Below are 16,349 nucleotides of genomic sequence, written 5' to 3' on the forward strand. Positions count from 1 at the left end.
GAGGTTGTCCCGTGAGCCGGGAAGTCGATTTCCACATCTCACTGGTGCCTGGATCTCAGCCTTCCTGGCCTCATAAAGCTGTGAGAAACAAGTATTTCTTGTTCAAGCAGCCTGAGTGAAGATACCACTATTTGGAGTCTGAGAGAGAAGGAGGCCAGAGAGTTGGAGTATGTGCCGAAAACATGTATTATGGGGCCGTGTTACCGTCATGTAAAATTTCCACGCTGCCGTCTACTGATTTTTCTTCTCTGGCAGTGAAGGGGGAGTAGGGCCTCTATAAATGGCCGTCTGAGCTTCTGGAGCTGCTGGCAGTTCTCCCCCGGCTGGGAGACTGCAGGGGTGGCATGGGCGTCTCTGGCTGCTTCTGATGGTGTGTATTCCAAGGAGGACCACTCCCCGCTGCAGACCCGCCCGGGACCAGACAGTGACAACGGAGAGGACAAGGACCGAGACGGGGTTCTCTTCATATCCCAAAGAGCCAACATCCCGTTAAGTTCAGATTGCTTAGACAGGTCCCTTTGCTGATGGCCTAGCTTTGATTTTCATGCTAAAATCATCTCAAAAGTAGCTTTTTTTTTTAATTACAAAGTTTATTTTTACATCATTTTGCACATTTTTTTTCCCATCTCGATTGTAATCCCCGCGGGTTTCCCATCACAAGATCACCCCTGTGCCACCACCCTAGTCCCATGCATTTCCCTCCCTTCCCTCCCCCCCCTTTTTGATCCCATTCCCCACTCCGCCCCCACAGAATGTCTCTGGTATATGGTTGTTCATTATTTTTGTTATGTTCTCGCCTGGTCCATTATACTCCTGCTATGAGTGAAACCATCCGGTATTTTTCTTTCTCTTTCTGGCTTATCTCACTAAGCATGATCTTTTCCAGCTCCATCCAAGTTGCTGCAAAAGACATGTGTTTCTCTTTTTTGGTTGCTGAGTAATATTCCATTGTATATATGTACCACATCTTTTTTATCCAGTCATCTACTTTTGGGCATTTGGGCTGCCTCCATGTTTTTCCAATTGTAAATAAAACAGCAATAAGCATGGGGGTACAGGTATCTTTTTCAATCAGTGTTTTTGTGTCTTTTGGATAGATACCTAGGAGTGGGATTGCTGGGTCGTAGGGAAGCTCCATGTTTAGCAGCTTGAGGAACCTCCAGACAATTTTCCATAGTGGTTGTACTAGTTTGCATTCCCACCAGCAGTGCAGGAGAGTTCCTTTTTCTCCACATCCTCGCCAACAATTGTTGTTGCTAGTTGTTTGAAGATGTGCCATTCTCACTGGGGTGAGGTGGTATCTCATTGTGGTTTTAATTTGCATCTCCCTTATCACGAGTGATGTTGAACATTTTTTCATATGCCTGTTGGCCATCTGCATTTCCTCTTTGGAGAAGTGCCCATTTTTTGATGGGGTTGTTTACTCTATTTTTGTTGAGTTTCATTAGTTCTCCGTATATTTTTGTGATCAGTCCTTTATCGCTACTTTTGTGTGAGAAAATGTTTCCCCAATTAGTGATCTTTCTGTTTGTTTTTAGTAATGTCTCTTTTGCTGTACAGAAGCTCTTTAACTTGATGTAGTCCCATCTATTTATCTTTGCCTTCACTATTGTGGCGTTGGGTGCTCTGTCTTTAAAGATGTCGCTGAAGTGTATGTCGTGTAGTGTCAAAAGTAGCTTTTCAAAAAGCATTGATCTGATGATAGTGCTAATTCTCACAGACCTTCCATAGCATCTGATAAATAAAGCTCTAATCCCTTCAACCAGTACTTCCCACCCCACACCACCTCTCTGGGTTCCTTGGCCATTCCTCACGTGTCCTTCTAACCTGGCTCCTAAATTTCCCAAACCGGTGCTGTGGCTGCCCGCTCCTGCTGCCCGCTTCGGAAATGGCCATCCCCGCCACCAGTGGACCTGGCGGCTGTCGCTTGACACGTCTTCTGAAGCACTGCACATGCCATCCCCGGGTGCCAGTCTGCGGCCACCTGATACCTTTATCTCTCTGGGCTCACGTGTCAGTTTTGCAGACAAGCCTTTAAAGCAGGTGTGAATTTAAGTTTAATATTAATTTACAGTTTGTATGCTGCCTCTAAAAAAAAAAAAAGCACTTAAGTGGCAACTGTGTATTTTTATCTATCAGAACTCACTAGCACGCGCCTTCCCGCCTCCCAGCGGCCGGTGCTGCGTTGCCCACGTCAGCCACCATCCCGACGGCATTTCAAGCATCATTATTTTGTTTCCCAGCTCTGGTGTTGCAGATATTTCTAGTCCCTCCCAGCAGTGTGGTGAAGCCCAAGGGATTCGCTTCTCCCCATATGTGTTTCCCAGCCTTGATTTTTCAAGTTATAGTTTTCATAGGAGTCAGACATGACTGTTTGAAAAGGCAGCTGGAGCTAGAGAGAAGGTTCTCCAAGGCAGGAGGAAGGAGGGGGCGGGCACACTGCGGGGGGACACCCAAGTGTTGATGGTTTTCACGCCAAATTTTCGTGGTGCTCACAGAGATGAGGAAGTGGGGGCGTGTGGGGGGGAGGAAGAGCCTGAGCCCACACAGAAGGAACGTGTGGCCCTCTTGCAGAGTGGAAGGGCCGGTAAGATGGCAAAAAGCTGACTTCTGCTAAGTAAGCGTGCAGAAAGCGAGGGCACAGCAGTTGCTTCCGCCCTGCCGAGCGGGGCGCCCCTTTGTGACGTCAGCTTCCAGCTTGGATGCGCGCTGTGGACGTCCAGGGGCCATGGCCCCCATTTTTTATCCAGCCTGTCCCGCAAGCATGTGTGTCTTTGGTAACACTTTGTGATCCCTGCCCAGAGGTTTTTACCTGAATCGATAAACAATAGTATTGAAATTTGCATTAGACTCTGTTCAGGGAACTATCTTATCATGTTTCCATGCCAACAAACTCCAAGAGGCATCCAGCATCCCTCCTTCCCTCTCTCCCTCTTTCCTTCCTTCCTTTCTGCCCTGCCTCTATCCTTTCATCTTCTTTTTCTTCTTTCCAGCCTAAGGTTTCATGGTATATTCAATTTTAGGCATCAAGGTAAATTGCCATGACAGAGACACAATCAATAAGGAAAATGAAATGCTTTGGGGAAGTCAGTTCTTCAATCTGATGTTGCCTTTTTTGTTTGTTTCTTTTTTAAATATTTACTTGCAAAAATAATTTCCTGAGAGTGAGTTTTGTCCAGACCTGGGGTATACAATGACAAGGATGTTAGAACACTTTCAGCTGAAGGTGTTACTTTTCTTTTTGGGAGTGGAGACAGCATCTGTGTGGAAGGGGAGGGAGATGGTGCTGGTGGAGCCCAAGTCAATAGAAGTCTTGCTCTTACTTGACTGGGCTATAATCATTTTAAGGCCATGACCCATTTTCTTAAGTCTGTTTAGCCCGACCTGTCTACCTGACTTTGCTCACTGTACTTCCTTCCACACAGCAAGCTCTTCATAAATGTTGGCAGAGTTGAATTAAAATGCAAGCTAAGAATCCCCTCATCTCTTTCCCACAGTGCTTACTGCTCCCTCATCCGGTCCACTTGCACTGGGCTTATGGGGCTGGGCTTTTTAGGCTATCAAGAACAGAGGGACGATGCAGTGAGTTTTGGTGGTAGGTGACAGAAACTCAATTCAGATTGCCCTGAGAGGGAAGAAAGTGTGTGTCAGGGGGGTGCAGGCAGGCGAGATGGGGGTGGGGGAAGGTTACTTTCTCATAGACCTGTAAAGCCCAGGGAGAGAAATTATCCCAAGAACCCAAGCAATGACATCAGGATGTAGATCCTTTGTCTCTTGAGGCCCACTTCAGTCTGGAGGGGATTCCTTCCCCCTCCCCCACGGAGGCTCTCAGCACTTCAGGCTTACATCTAAATAGCAGGGAGAGTGCTCCCCCATGCAACAGTTCCAGCCAAACATGCCGGGACTGGATCATCTTGACTGGCTGTGCTATGTGTCCAGGTGCAAACCAGCGTGGCACACCTGATACGGGTCTGTCTGGAAGGCAGAAGATTCAAGGATTAAAATGGGGGCATGGAGCTTTTCAAGGCAAATGGTGTTGTTGGAAGAGAAAAGCTGAAGATGGAAACCAAGTGGAAAAATTGAAACGATGCCCACCCTGTCTCCTTCCCTGCCTCCTCCTCGTGGCCATTGGCTCTTGAAACCTCTGAATCTTGGATTATCCAGGCCATCAAAGAAAGAGGAAGAAAAGCCCATCAACTCACCGAGACTAAGTTGGCTCCTCCTCTATATTTGATGGCAACAAATGAACTCCAATATGGCGTTTCTTTGCAGGTGGCCAGTTGCAAGTGGCTGCAGTTATGCCTCAGTGTTGTGATGTCTGGCTTAGAAAGCCCATTTTTGTGCTCTCTGGTTCATCCATTCCAGAGATATTTATGAGCACTTAGAACAGCTGCTTCCGGGCACTGTGAGAAAACATCACCGTCTCACGACATGATGATTTTAATACCAATAAATGGGAAAGGAAGCATAAATGATAATAAGCTGGGGGGAAGCCATCACCTCCTCCCTATTTCCTGCCTGGCCACCAAGCTGTTGTCTATTTGGAAGGAAGCAGGGAAGCGTATTCAAACTGGCCCCTCTTTCAACACGGTCACTGCTACTCATCGGTCTCCAGGCCTCGTGTCCCAACCTTGTCTTCCCCTGGCTCAGCTGAGCCTCAACTCTGCAGCTGGAGTGAGCTCTTGGAAAGCACAGCAGGGCCCACACCCAACACCCTAGACCCTAAGCAACAATATTCATTAAATTTCAGTTTTTACATGTTGGGGTCCACCCACCCCCTTTAAAGAGAAAGGAAATTAAAATAAGTAAATATAATGTTTCCAAAGTGTTGTGCTGTGCCAATAAGTGCACATGTGAGCTTTGGGGGCAGCTAGCCCTCAGGAGTGAATCCGAAGCGGACATGCTGTCCAGCTCTTCTTGATCCGAGTCCTGTGTACCTATCTGGCCTCATCCATCCCCCTTTGGTTGGTTCTCCAGATTCCCTGAGTGCTTTTGCACATGCTGTTCCACTGCTTTCTTTACTGGACAGACCAGCCTCACTCTCCGGTGCTCATCACCTTGGTGAGTCACTGCAAAGTGACTAGTGATCCTAATGATCAAACTGTGAGCTGGTGTTGTTGCTCTGTGTGTGTGGATCCTGCCTGCCCCCAGCGTGAGCCCCCACCAGGTGCTAGGGCACCCTACCTCATCTCTGTATCATGGTGCCCACCATCAGGACGCCCTCAGAAGTTTTGCCGTCCTGGTAGTGATCACCTACTCTTTCCCAGTAACCATGGGATAACTTTTCCTTTAGAGAGCTGAAGCAGCAGGTATTATGGGCAGACAATCCAACACTCATTTCAGGGGTCCAGCGGGTCAGAGGTCTTGATTGACGTCATTTCCAATGCTGCCTGGCACTGAATGAAATAATGCTAATCGAGGATTTGCTTTCAGTTAAAGATGCAGTTTGCAGAATCTAATAGGACCTAAGTGGGGACTTAGTGTATGCGTGCACTCAGGGAACCACTTCTATGTGAATTCTACAGAGTGGTTCTCCTGCTTTTGTCTGGTCAGTTAGATACACAAAGTATTCTTATGCACAATACCTTACCTCGAGGAAACCCAAGGTTGTTATCTGCAATTTCCTAAATTCAAATCACAATGCTTTTCCATTCTCTCTGGCACAAGACACAAGACAGCAAATGTCAAGTGGTCATGATTTGGCTTATTACCAGAGAAACGAAGCTGAATCCACGCTAAACTGTTATTTCAAAAGAACCATTTGCAATTTTTTTAAAAATGGGTTTCAGTCAAAAAGAATCACGCGTGAACAACTCACAACCAGCCAGTGTGAAAACACAAAGAAAATAGGGAATTTGTGTGTGATTTTTCTTTCCAAAAGAATTCACGAGAACATCCCAGTCTACAGACACCGCCTTCAACCTTCACCGCAAAGCACAATACACATTTTAAGTAAAATTTTCACCTACGTATTTCTGACTTTGAGTGAAATTATTGTGTGTGGGGGTGAGGGGGTGGAAGGGGGAAACTGCACAGTTTGAAGCCGTGAGCACAAAACCTAATCTACCTTCTGAGAAGCTTGCATCGGCACGGCTGCATTGCAAATCCATGTAGATGTTGAACTCACAGTAGGTGTTGCTTTGAATTTTCACAACCAGTGAACACTAACAAGACTACTTTTGTGAGCATGACATGATAAGATTCTATATAACCTTTTGTCACTTTAGTATATCTGACCCCTGCAATAGGGGTCCATAAGACTAATAGCTTTGGAACATCTTCAAAGTTCATTTTCTGGACTTCCATAGTTTTTACTTGACTGTGTTTCTGTAACAAATGAAATTGTTTTAAGATTTTTTTCTTTTGATGATAGAAGGTTTCCTTCACCCCCTTACAAAAGGGCTCTTGCTCCCAGAAAGTTTGGGGTCACTCTTCCAAACACATCTCCTTCTTAGCTTACTGCTTTTCTTCCTTTACTGAACCCCTCTCTCAGATCCTCCCTCAGCCACAGAATCACAATGCTTCAATTACCCTTTCTTTACTCTAGCCTCAGGCCTGATGTCTCTTTTTCTCCACCACAGTTGATGGTGGCCAGAGAAGAGAGAAGGATGAGACATCAAAGTCAGCAAAAAAGTACAGGTCCACTACGCTCGGTGATGCATTTGCCTGAGATTTTGTGTTTGAACTGTGAAGGGCCTCTAATATGTGAGAAGACAGTCCCTCATTTCACTCTTGTCTGCCATTTTCCTCGCCTTACTGATACCCTAGGTTATGCCAAATGATAAATATATTGGCGCCTTAGGCCAATAAGTAGTGATAGTTTTTTCAGTGATAAATAGTTGATCAGGCAGAAATAGCAAAATCTCCAGCTCTGTGATGTCCGTGGAGGGGTCCAGAATAAGCCTGTCTCTATCCCACAGCTGTGAATTGACCCAAAGGGCTTGTCACCTCTAAAGTATTCAACTTGCCCTGAGCAGAAGTTAGGTGCTTGAGACTTGTGAGCCAAAGATGCAGAATTCTGCTCTCCCCCCACCCCCCCAAATCTTAATGTCAAACCTCATGGCAGACCCAAGTATTAAATGATGCAAGAAAACAAAGCAAGCAAAATAATGGGATTTGGGTTGAGATTGTCAGACTCCTGTCCCGCTCAACAGCACCTATTTCCAGCATGGGGTCTTGGTGTGTGAAAACTGGCCAAAAGTGATCCTCAAAAGGTCTTACTGAGTCTTCAAATTAAAAATACCATAGGCTTTAAAACCTAGCCTGAATCTTCAACAGTCCAGTTTCTTTTACAAGTTGCCACATAGCTATTATTTTAAGATGATCATTAACATCAAAAGTCCACTTAAAAAGAGAAGCTCAAACATTAAAGGAAATGTAGACCAAAAAATCAGAATTTCACAACTTAATCATAATAATGCCAGTACCCTTCCATCCCTGTTTCTGATTTATGCTCCCTACAAATAAAGATTGGTAAATTGAAAGTTTTTATTTGGCATTTATTGTGCATTTTGGAGGATTTGTAAATTTGGTGCTTGATTTGTTGATATTATGGCTGCCTTGTAGGACTTGTAAATCAGTTTTCTGATGTGGCAAATCAATTGAATGAAGCTCAGTGGCTAAATGAAGTGGAAAAGGAAAGGGCCATAAATGTGGTAGGCTTAGACGGGAGAGTGTCACACACAGCACCTAGACAGCCCTTCTTGCTTCCAGGAGCCTGAAGGATTTTGCACTTTCCACTTCTGTGATAACTGACCTGAGATTATGGGGCCACAAAATGGCTTCCCAGGACTCAAATACAGTCCTTAGACATATTTTGTGTAGTTAATAAAATATTTAATTTTTTTTTCACTATTATCATCACTGGCAGAAATTCAAGTCAACTGTAATTGCTTGAAAAATAATCAGTGTTCTGGCCACTGGGCCTTGAGTCCTAATGGCAATGTCCTGCTGGAGCTGTGGCATGGTGTGCCTGAGGCATCTGTACTGTTCTTGGCCTGCTCAACTCACCCACATCACTCACTTGGCCCTGATGAACATGTGATCTTGGATCATGCCTGATACTAGAACTTGAGGGGACATCGCACTAAGATTGGCTGCTTACAAAATTTTCTATTCAAAATTAACTGGATGCCCTGGACTATATCTGATCAGCCTATAGTGGCAGCAGAATTCTTACGCCCTCCATGATTTCCACATTCCTGGGATTCATGTTCTTCTCTTGGGTGTGGGCAAGCTGAACATGGTGGATTTCATTCTGGCGATTGTTATATGACGTAGTTGAAGGGCTCTTAATAAAGGAATTTATGGTCCCAAGTGGGTTGACTTTTGAGTTCATGATAAAGGAGAATGTTCTGGGTTGGTGTGGCTTCATTGAGTAAGCCTTTGAAAGAGATCATCCTTTCTTGAAAGAAAAGGTTTGGAGTGTGGGAGATCCTTCTGCTGATGTTGAAGAAATAGACCACCTGTGTGAGAGTCTGTGAGGGGCCCAGCCAGCAGCGGGGAAGATACTGTGATCCCCATTGCATAGCCTAAAGGAAGTGAATGAATTCTGCTAACAGCCAATGAGTTTGGAAATGGATGTGAGCCTTAGGTAAAGGTAAAATGTAGTTTCCCCGACACCTTGGTTTAGAACTCAGTTGATCTACTCGGTTCTCCTGACCCCCTGAAATCACAAAATGACAAATCTGGGGTGTTTTAAGTCACAGAGAGTATTGTGACAGATTGCTCAAAAATGGGAAAAAAGTAAATACCCATCAAAATCTGAATACTTTGGTGTTGCTGTGAAAAAAAAATTTCATATACTTTTTTGGTAACTACAGAGAAACTGAAAAACCTTTAATGAATGGAACATTATTTTCATTCTTAACTAGGGTGCTCTTCTTCTCACATGATGACTTCCAGGTAGACCAGGTTTATCTGTGTTGGTGCGGACACACGTGAACATGTATGTGGCATTAGAGAAGTGACTGGATGCCATCAGCTCCTTCATGCATGACCTCTTTTCCAACTTCATGGTCTTTTAACACTGTACTTGCTAGTGCCAACACTTGCTTTTCCAACTTAAACTCCTAGTAGCAACAATCAAATGTGACGAGTAGTTCCCTGTCTCTGAAGAGGTTTTGCATCAGCCCACACTATAGTGTCTGAGAATCAGAGGCTGAGTGAGAAGCAGCTTTGCTTACCTACTCCACTGTAACAAATCTGCAATTGCTCAGGGCTCAGTGGGTCCAGCTCATCTCTGATTTATGAGACATCCGCTGAGATGGTCGAGTGGGGTTGGAGAATTCACTTCCAAGATCGCTCACCCACCTTCCTGGTGATTAATGCTGATTATAGAAGCTGCTCACCAGGGCTTTGGTTGTGTACCTACTTGGTTACCAGAATACCAGGTAGTTAACTGTGCATATCTTTAGCATAGTGACTAGTATTCCATACCATGGAAAAACAGCGTTCCAATCTCGTAAAACTTAGGTCCTAAAATCAGTCTAGCCCTACTTCCTCTGAGTTCTTTTGGTTAAAAAAGTCAGAGTCAAGGAGAGAAGACATCAGTCTCCTCCCTTTACCAGTGATCTACCAGTGACAGAATTTGCTGCCATATTTTTCTACCCAAGTATGTGCATCGTTAGCTTACTACTTGACTATCCTTGGGTCAAGTGATGATTTCTGGCCAAATCGTTAGAGTAGATGAACCCTATCAGTTGTGCTTGAACCTATCATTAACTCAAATTGCTTTTGGCTACTCCTGGACTTTTCAGTTATGTGGACCAATAAATTATCTGTTGTACATAAGCTACTCTGATATTAGTTCTGTCTTTAACGATCAAGAGTCCTTAAATACATTTATCTAGATGAGGAAGAGAAGAGTAACTACTCTCTCCGACACATATGCTAATATTCCAGTGACCTTTAACACTTAAAGTTAGCCAAATGCCAGGTTCAGTTATATTTCAAGCATTGTGCTCAACGTTTTCAGATGATATACATTTTGGTAAATAACTATGTGAAATCAGGTCTCCTAGAGCAAAGCTTGTTGGGGAATATGTGTGTAAGCGATTTATTGAGGGGGTTCTCTCAGAAGACCCCTTTAGGAAAGTGAGGAAAGAAGGATAAGAAAGTGGAAGACACCAAGCAAGGTCAAGTCAAACTTTAGACTTACAATGGGTGGGGGAGTTCGGGAGTACAATTGCACAACAGAATTTGTCTGATTTTGAGACAAGAGGCTCTTCATTGGCAACTTTCAACCACTGGCACTCCATGAGAGTGATAAATTCCAGAGTAGTCCTGTTTACCCCAGGGCAGCCCCCCAAGAAAGATGGGCATGTCAATCATAGCAACAATGCCTGCAGCATCTGGGGCATGGGCACACCTGACCCCTAAAAGGGGCTCCCAGCGATCTGGTGAAGCCCCAGTGGCATCTGCTGTAAGGATAGCCTTGGTCTTTTAGGTATCTGCAGTTTGGAATCTATTGATAAATTTAATAGAGTCAGCTTAACCATTTTTTTTTAAAGACTGCTTAGTAATGGTTTCATAGGAAAGAAATGGAGAAGGAAGGACTGAAATTTTAGGTCAAATTTTTATAAGACATTGGAGTCTAGTTATTAATCAAACTTCACATTTGTTTGATTTCTGTGCTCCTTGTACTGCATCTCTGTGTCTCATTTCTGTCACATTTTTCCATCTGTTCTAAGGTAGGCTTTGATTGGGAAAGTTTTGGCAAACATACTGAGTTGAGCGTTCAAGAATGAGGACTTCGATGGATAAAGAAGGAATAGAAAGAAATATATATTTAGTTTAAGTAGACATTTAGTGACAGAGATCACTGGCATTGGGGTGCAATTAGCATTGAGTCATAAAAATCCAGGACAGGGAACATGGGGTGTCTGGATTGTATATTTAGTAAGTGATCTTAACATGCCAGTTGTGAAGCAAAGTCACATTTTCTCTCTTCATAAAAGATATCAGAGGGCCCTACCTGGTGGTACAGCGGGTTAAAGCATAGCACTAAGAAGCTAAAGCCACTTCAGCATGAGTTCGATTCCCGCTTGCCCTGGAGGTGACCCACATGGCGTGGCAGACCTCTCCTGACCCGCCTGCTGCCCCCCTCAGCAGTGTACTTCATCGTTCTGCCTGTTCTGCTCCCCACTCTGTCTCGCTGCCCCTGAGCCTCTGGCCTGTGCCCCAGTTCTGTATGCACAAATAAATATATCTTTAAAAAAAAAAAGATATCAGAAGGTAATTTACATTTTAAGATTTGTTTCTAGTGTTCAGGGAAGTGGGCTGATTATAATCCTTGGTCCATGGGCCATAGTCTCTGCTCCCTTGATCGTGAGTGAGTCTCTATGAATTACTTCTTACCCCAGTACCCAGTTCCTTTCCTTCATCTGGTTTGCACCTCCCAAGTATAGCACAATGCTAGGCTGTTCCAATGATATATAAATGTAGTTCATTAGTTCTCAGCATTGTATGAAGTGCATTTGTGACTATACCAGTTTATTCATTATCTCAGCAGTGGACATTTGGATCAATTCCAATCTTTTGCTATTTTGAATAATACCACTAAGGACATTCTTGTATACATCTCCTGGTACACAATGAAAGGGCTTCTCCTGGGTATATGCCAAGAGCAGAATTGTTGGTTGGAGAGGTATGCAAATATTTTTCCTTATAAAGGAATGCCAAATTACTTTGTCAAGTTGTTGTAACAGTTTTTATTCTTAACAACTATGTGTAAGAATTCCCTTTGATCCACAGCTCAAAATTTGGCATTGTTCAGACTTCACTTTTTTTGATCCAATCCAAGTTTGCCCTCAAAATTGATTGTCATTCAATTTGGTATAAAATGATATTTTAATCTTGATTTGCATTTCCTCAATTACTATGGAGAATGAGCATTTCTTTGTATTATTTTTAGCCAATTGTATTTCTGTTTCATCCCTCACTATACATTTTAAATCCACTTTTCATTTGAGCATATTCTTTTTTATTGTGCATATAAAGGAGATTTTATATATTCTTTATTCTAGACATCTATCAATTAATTGTGTTGCAGATGTACTCTTCTAGTTGATAATTTCTTGTTTTACTTTATTTCTCTAATGGTTGACTTAAAACGCAAGTTTTCTCCAAAGCTTTCTATAGTTATTACACATTTATTTTTAAAGAGAAACACTTTTATAAAAGATCCCCATTAGCAAATTTAATATAACTTTCACTTAAAAATATGTATGCATGTGTATGTACTTATTTGGAAGAATATATATATATGCAATTTTAAATATTTATTATAAAAAATGACTATAAATATTAAATATCTTCAAGTTTTTGTGTTAATTATTATGCAATTTCCTTTTTGGAAAACAATAAAGAAATCATTGTAATTTCAATAAAGAAATCATTGAAAATTAAAAATCTCACAAGGAAAAGTAATACCTTTTATTCCCTCAAAAGATGATTGTAATTCATCTACCAGGGGAAATAATTAACTTAGTCTAAGCTTTTACATAGTGGTGCCAAGGGGAATTCATTTCAAATCTAAAAATATGCAAATTAAAGAAATATTTAGCTCCAAAAAACTTTAAAAACAACATCATTGATGTTAATTAAAATTACCATTACTGATTTAAAGAAGCCAAACTTCCAGTACCAGGGCTTTTTTTTTTAAAGATTTATTTATTTGTGCATACAGAACTGGGGTACAGGCCAGAGGCTCAGGGACGGTGAGAGGCTTCACCAGAGACAGAGTGGGGAGCAGAACAGGCAGAACGATGAAGTACACTGCTGAGGGGGGCAGCGGGCGGGTCAGGAGAGGTCTGCCACGCCACGTGGGTCACCTCCGGTGCAGGCGGGAATCGAACTCATGCGGAAGTGGCTTTAGCTTCTCAGTGTTGTGCTTTAACCCACTGCACCACCAGGGAGGGCCCAGTACCAGGGCTTTTTAATAGACAACACAGAATAGATCACACCCACTTCGTGGCTCCTGTGACAAGACCCAGAGAAAATTGCCTGGGGCCAGACACACAACTCATTATATACCTCAATTAGGAAGCTTATTATGACCTTCATGCTTGAAGAAGCCAGTGGACAGACAACAGCAGTGGGCTCAGGATATTTGTATCATCACTTAGAGGTATGAAATGGAAATTTCTGAGGCTGAATGCAGCCCTAAGTTGCACTTCCGGGTGTTGGGGTAGAGGAAATCAAAACCTACTGTAGCACAAATTGGAATATATTGAGTTCATTATATGTCAGAAATTTAAATACTAATCTTCCTTGATCGTGTTACTAGAAGAATGGCACTTATAGGATAAATTCTAGAAAAATCTCTTGAGGAAAAGAAAGACCACTCAGGAGTGACAAATTTGATTTGTTTCTTCCTCTATGATAAAAACTATTGTCTGCATAAACCATCAAACTTTTAAGATGGCTCATTTAGACCTTGTGATGGTCTGTGAAACACCCTGGACAGGATTCATTAGTTCCAATGAGGTAATCAAGTCTCAGAAGGTGAGTGTTCCCAAGGAAACACAATGTGCCTATCAGGGAGCCATGATCAACACCCCAGATCACATTTCTTCATTTTCAGTGTTTTTTTCTATTGCAAAATGGAACCTAGGAAATATGGCTACTTAGTAATAAGTGCCAGGGATATCAGTGATTTCCATTTCTTAGATGGAGCTGAGAACTTAATCAGAATTACAAGAGAAAATGCATTCCATTTTGAAATAATTAAATCAGCTCCTCTCTTCCAGGGAAGAAATGAAAACAGCAGTTTATGCTCAAAGAAACCCAATGAATGTGGCAGAAAGTGAAAACCAAGGAGCTAGTTGGTGTTCCCTAAAGAGTAACACAGTTGTCAAAATGCACACCATCAGGGAAAAAATTTAAGACTCCTGCCCGACACTACCTTAAGTAAGCATGCAGTTTTGTGCATGGGTCTTTTGATTGCAGGGGCAGTGGAGTGAGGGGAGAAGCAGTGCTATCAGGTTAGGTTTGGGGTGCCTGGTTCCATGGAGGAGTTGGGAGTGGGGTGAGGGAGGAATGCAAACTTCAAAGACTTATGATTGGTTGAATCATAGGGAAGACATCCAGGAGTGATAAATTATCTACTTTAATACAGAAAATAATGGCATTGAAAAATATGAGGAGGGTCCTTATTGAAATAGATTCAATGTGGTTTATAAACAAAATCAACTAAATAAGCGTTATTTATTCACTTAATGAATAAACATAAATCCAGTGTTAGATGCTTTGATTAAGAAATATTGAGTTAAAAAATAAGCAATGTAAAAAACTGCTGATGAATATTCAGCGCTATTAGCCAAATTCAGTTCATGCTATTGGAAAGGATCACTTTTGAAACAGACCCAGATTATCAGTGGGGAAGAAATCAAAGTATATCAGGTGTCAGCTTATCTAGATATAGGGTGACCAATTTAATCACTTTAATTTTCTGAGACTTTGAGAACTCCATTGGCCCTATAACATTTCCTCCATATAACACAAAGTATTTTCAGTATAAAAATTTAAGGATCACAGTATATTCAAGAAAATAAAATAAGGCCCATTAATTTTATACCTAGCTCATATATAAAAACATCAGGAAAACATGTTTGAATGTGTAGGTCATATGAGTCCTCTTGAAGGAATTAATGGAATATGATTTGAGCAAAATTAAGTTAGTCCATAGCAAACAAATTTATAAAAAGAATCTGATAATTTTATATTCATAAGTAGAACATGAGTATCATATAAGATATGAGTATTTTAGCTACAAGAATAGAGTATAAATGCAATAAATGTCAGTAATGTAGAAGGAATGCAAATTATGATATTTAGAAGAGAAGTGTAAGAAAAAGATGAACGAAGTTTAAGTATGCATATGCCCTTATTCTTGATAAATTCCAATAGAATGTTGCATTTAAAGGCGATAATTAATATAACATTACATAATCAGCTAAATTTGGAGAATGGGGCAAGGCAATATAGAGACATGTATCAATTTTGTCATTATTATGTGGAAATTCTACTGAAACTGCTAAAGAAACAGTGGTTTAAGTGTGTTATTTTTCTCTGACTATAAAGAAACTAAAGTAAATATAAAAAATTTTTGACTGACTAAAACAACACAATGCAGACTATATGCTAATTTTTAAATATTAAAGATGATTTATATAAAGATAAAATGTATCATGGTGCTAACATTTAGGCTAACCATATCTAACATTTTACTGATTGTAAAGGGGCTAAATACCACTGCTTAAAAACTACAATTGAATCATAAAGCAAAAGTCAGCTGTGTGCTGAGAAAAGAGACACACTTAAAACACAGAATAGTTGAAAATGAAAGAATTAGGCAAGGCATGCTAGGGAAAACAAAAAGAAAAATAAATACATGTAAAGACAGAAATTAATTAAAAGCAAATATTTAAATAATAACTAAAAGCTGAGTTTTAAAGGGAGGCTACAATAAATAGATAAGTTCAACTATCTATTTGATAAGTTGAGTAACTTAATCAGGGAAAACAAAAAAATTCCATACAAATTATGTCAATAAAGATCACTCCAGATAGAAAAATTAAAAGAATTATGACCTATTTTGGTTGATACGCAAATAAACTAGGGGAATAATGCGTATATAGTGAATGATTATCTAGTAAACCTTATTACTAAAACTGACTCAAGAAGAAATAGAAATTTAAAAAGACAAATTACCATAAGATTCAGATATGTATGTAGTATACATATAAACATAAACATTTAAAAAATTGTTTATTAATTAATACAAGAGCTAGGGTATAAGCCAAAGATGCAGGGCAGGGTTGGGGGGGGCGGTGAGACAGAGAGTGGGCAGTAGAATAGGCAGATGGACTGAAATCCACTGCTGAGGGGAGCAGCAGGTGGGACAGGAAAGGTCTGCTGCACCATGTGGGTCAGCTCCCTGGCTGGGGATAGAACTCATGCTGCAGTGGCTGCAGACATCTTCATAGTGCTGAGACTTTACCACTTGAACCACCAAGGAAGCCCCATAAACACAAACTTTTAAGAACAAGAGTGGTTTCAGGTCTTTTTGGGTCTCAAAACAAATTTTGTCACTGTCTGTATAAAAAATACAAGTTTTGAAACAAAAAGTTTTTAGCTAAGTGGACATTAATTTGAAATGCAATACAAAAACACACACACACATGTTAAAAACACAAAGACCACATTCAAATATTATAAAACAGAGGTAAATAATATATATATGTTTTTTATTGATCATACCTTTTGCATCTATACTTCCTGGTTACCTAATTTCTGATCTGTTCATTTAAAAATAATTTGAGCAGCATTCTCTTCAGAGAGGCAAG

Source organism: Condylura cristata, unplaced genomic scaffold (assembly GCF_000260355.1).
Source record: "Condylura cristata isolate star-nosed mole 26May11 unplaced genomic scaffold, ConCri1.0 scaffold00012, whole genome shotgun sequence".
Taxonomy (NCBI): domain Eukaryota; kingdom Metazoa; phylum Chordata; class Mammalia; order Eulipotyphla; family Talpidae; genus Condylura; species Condylura cristata.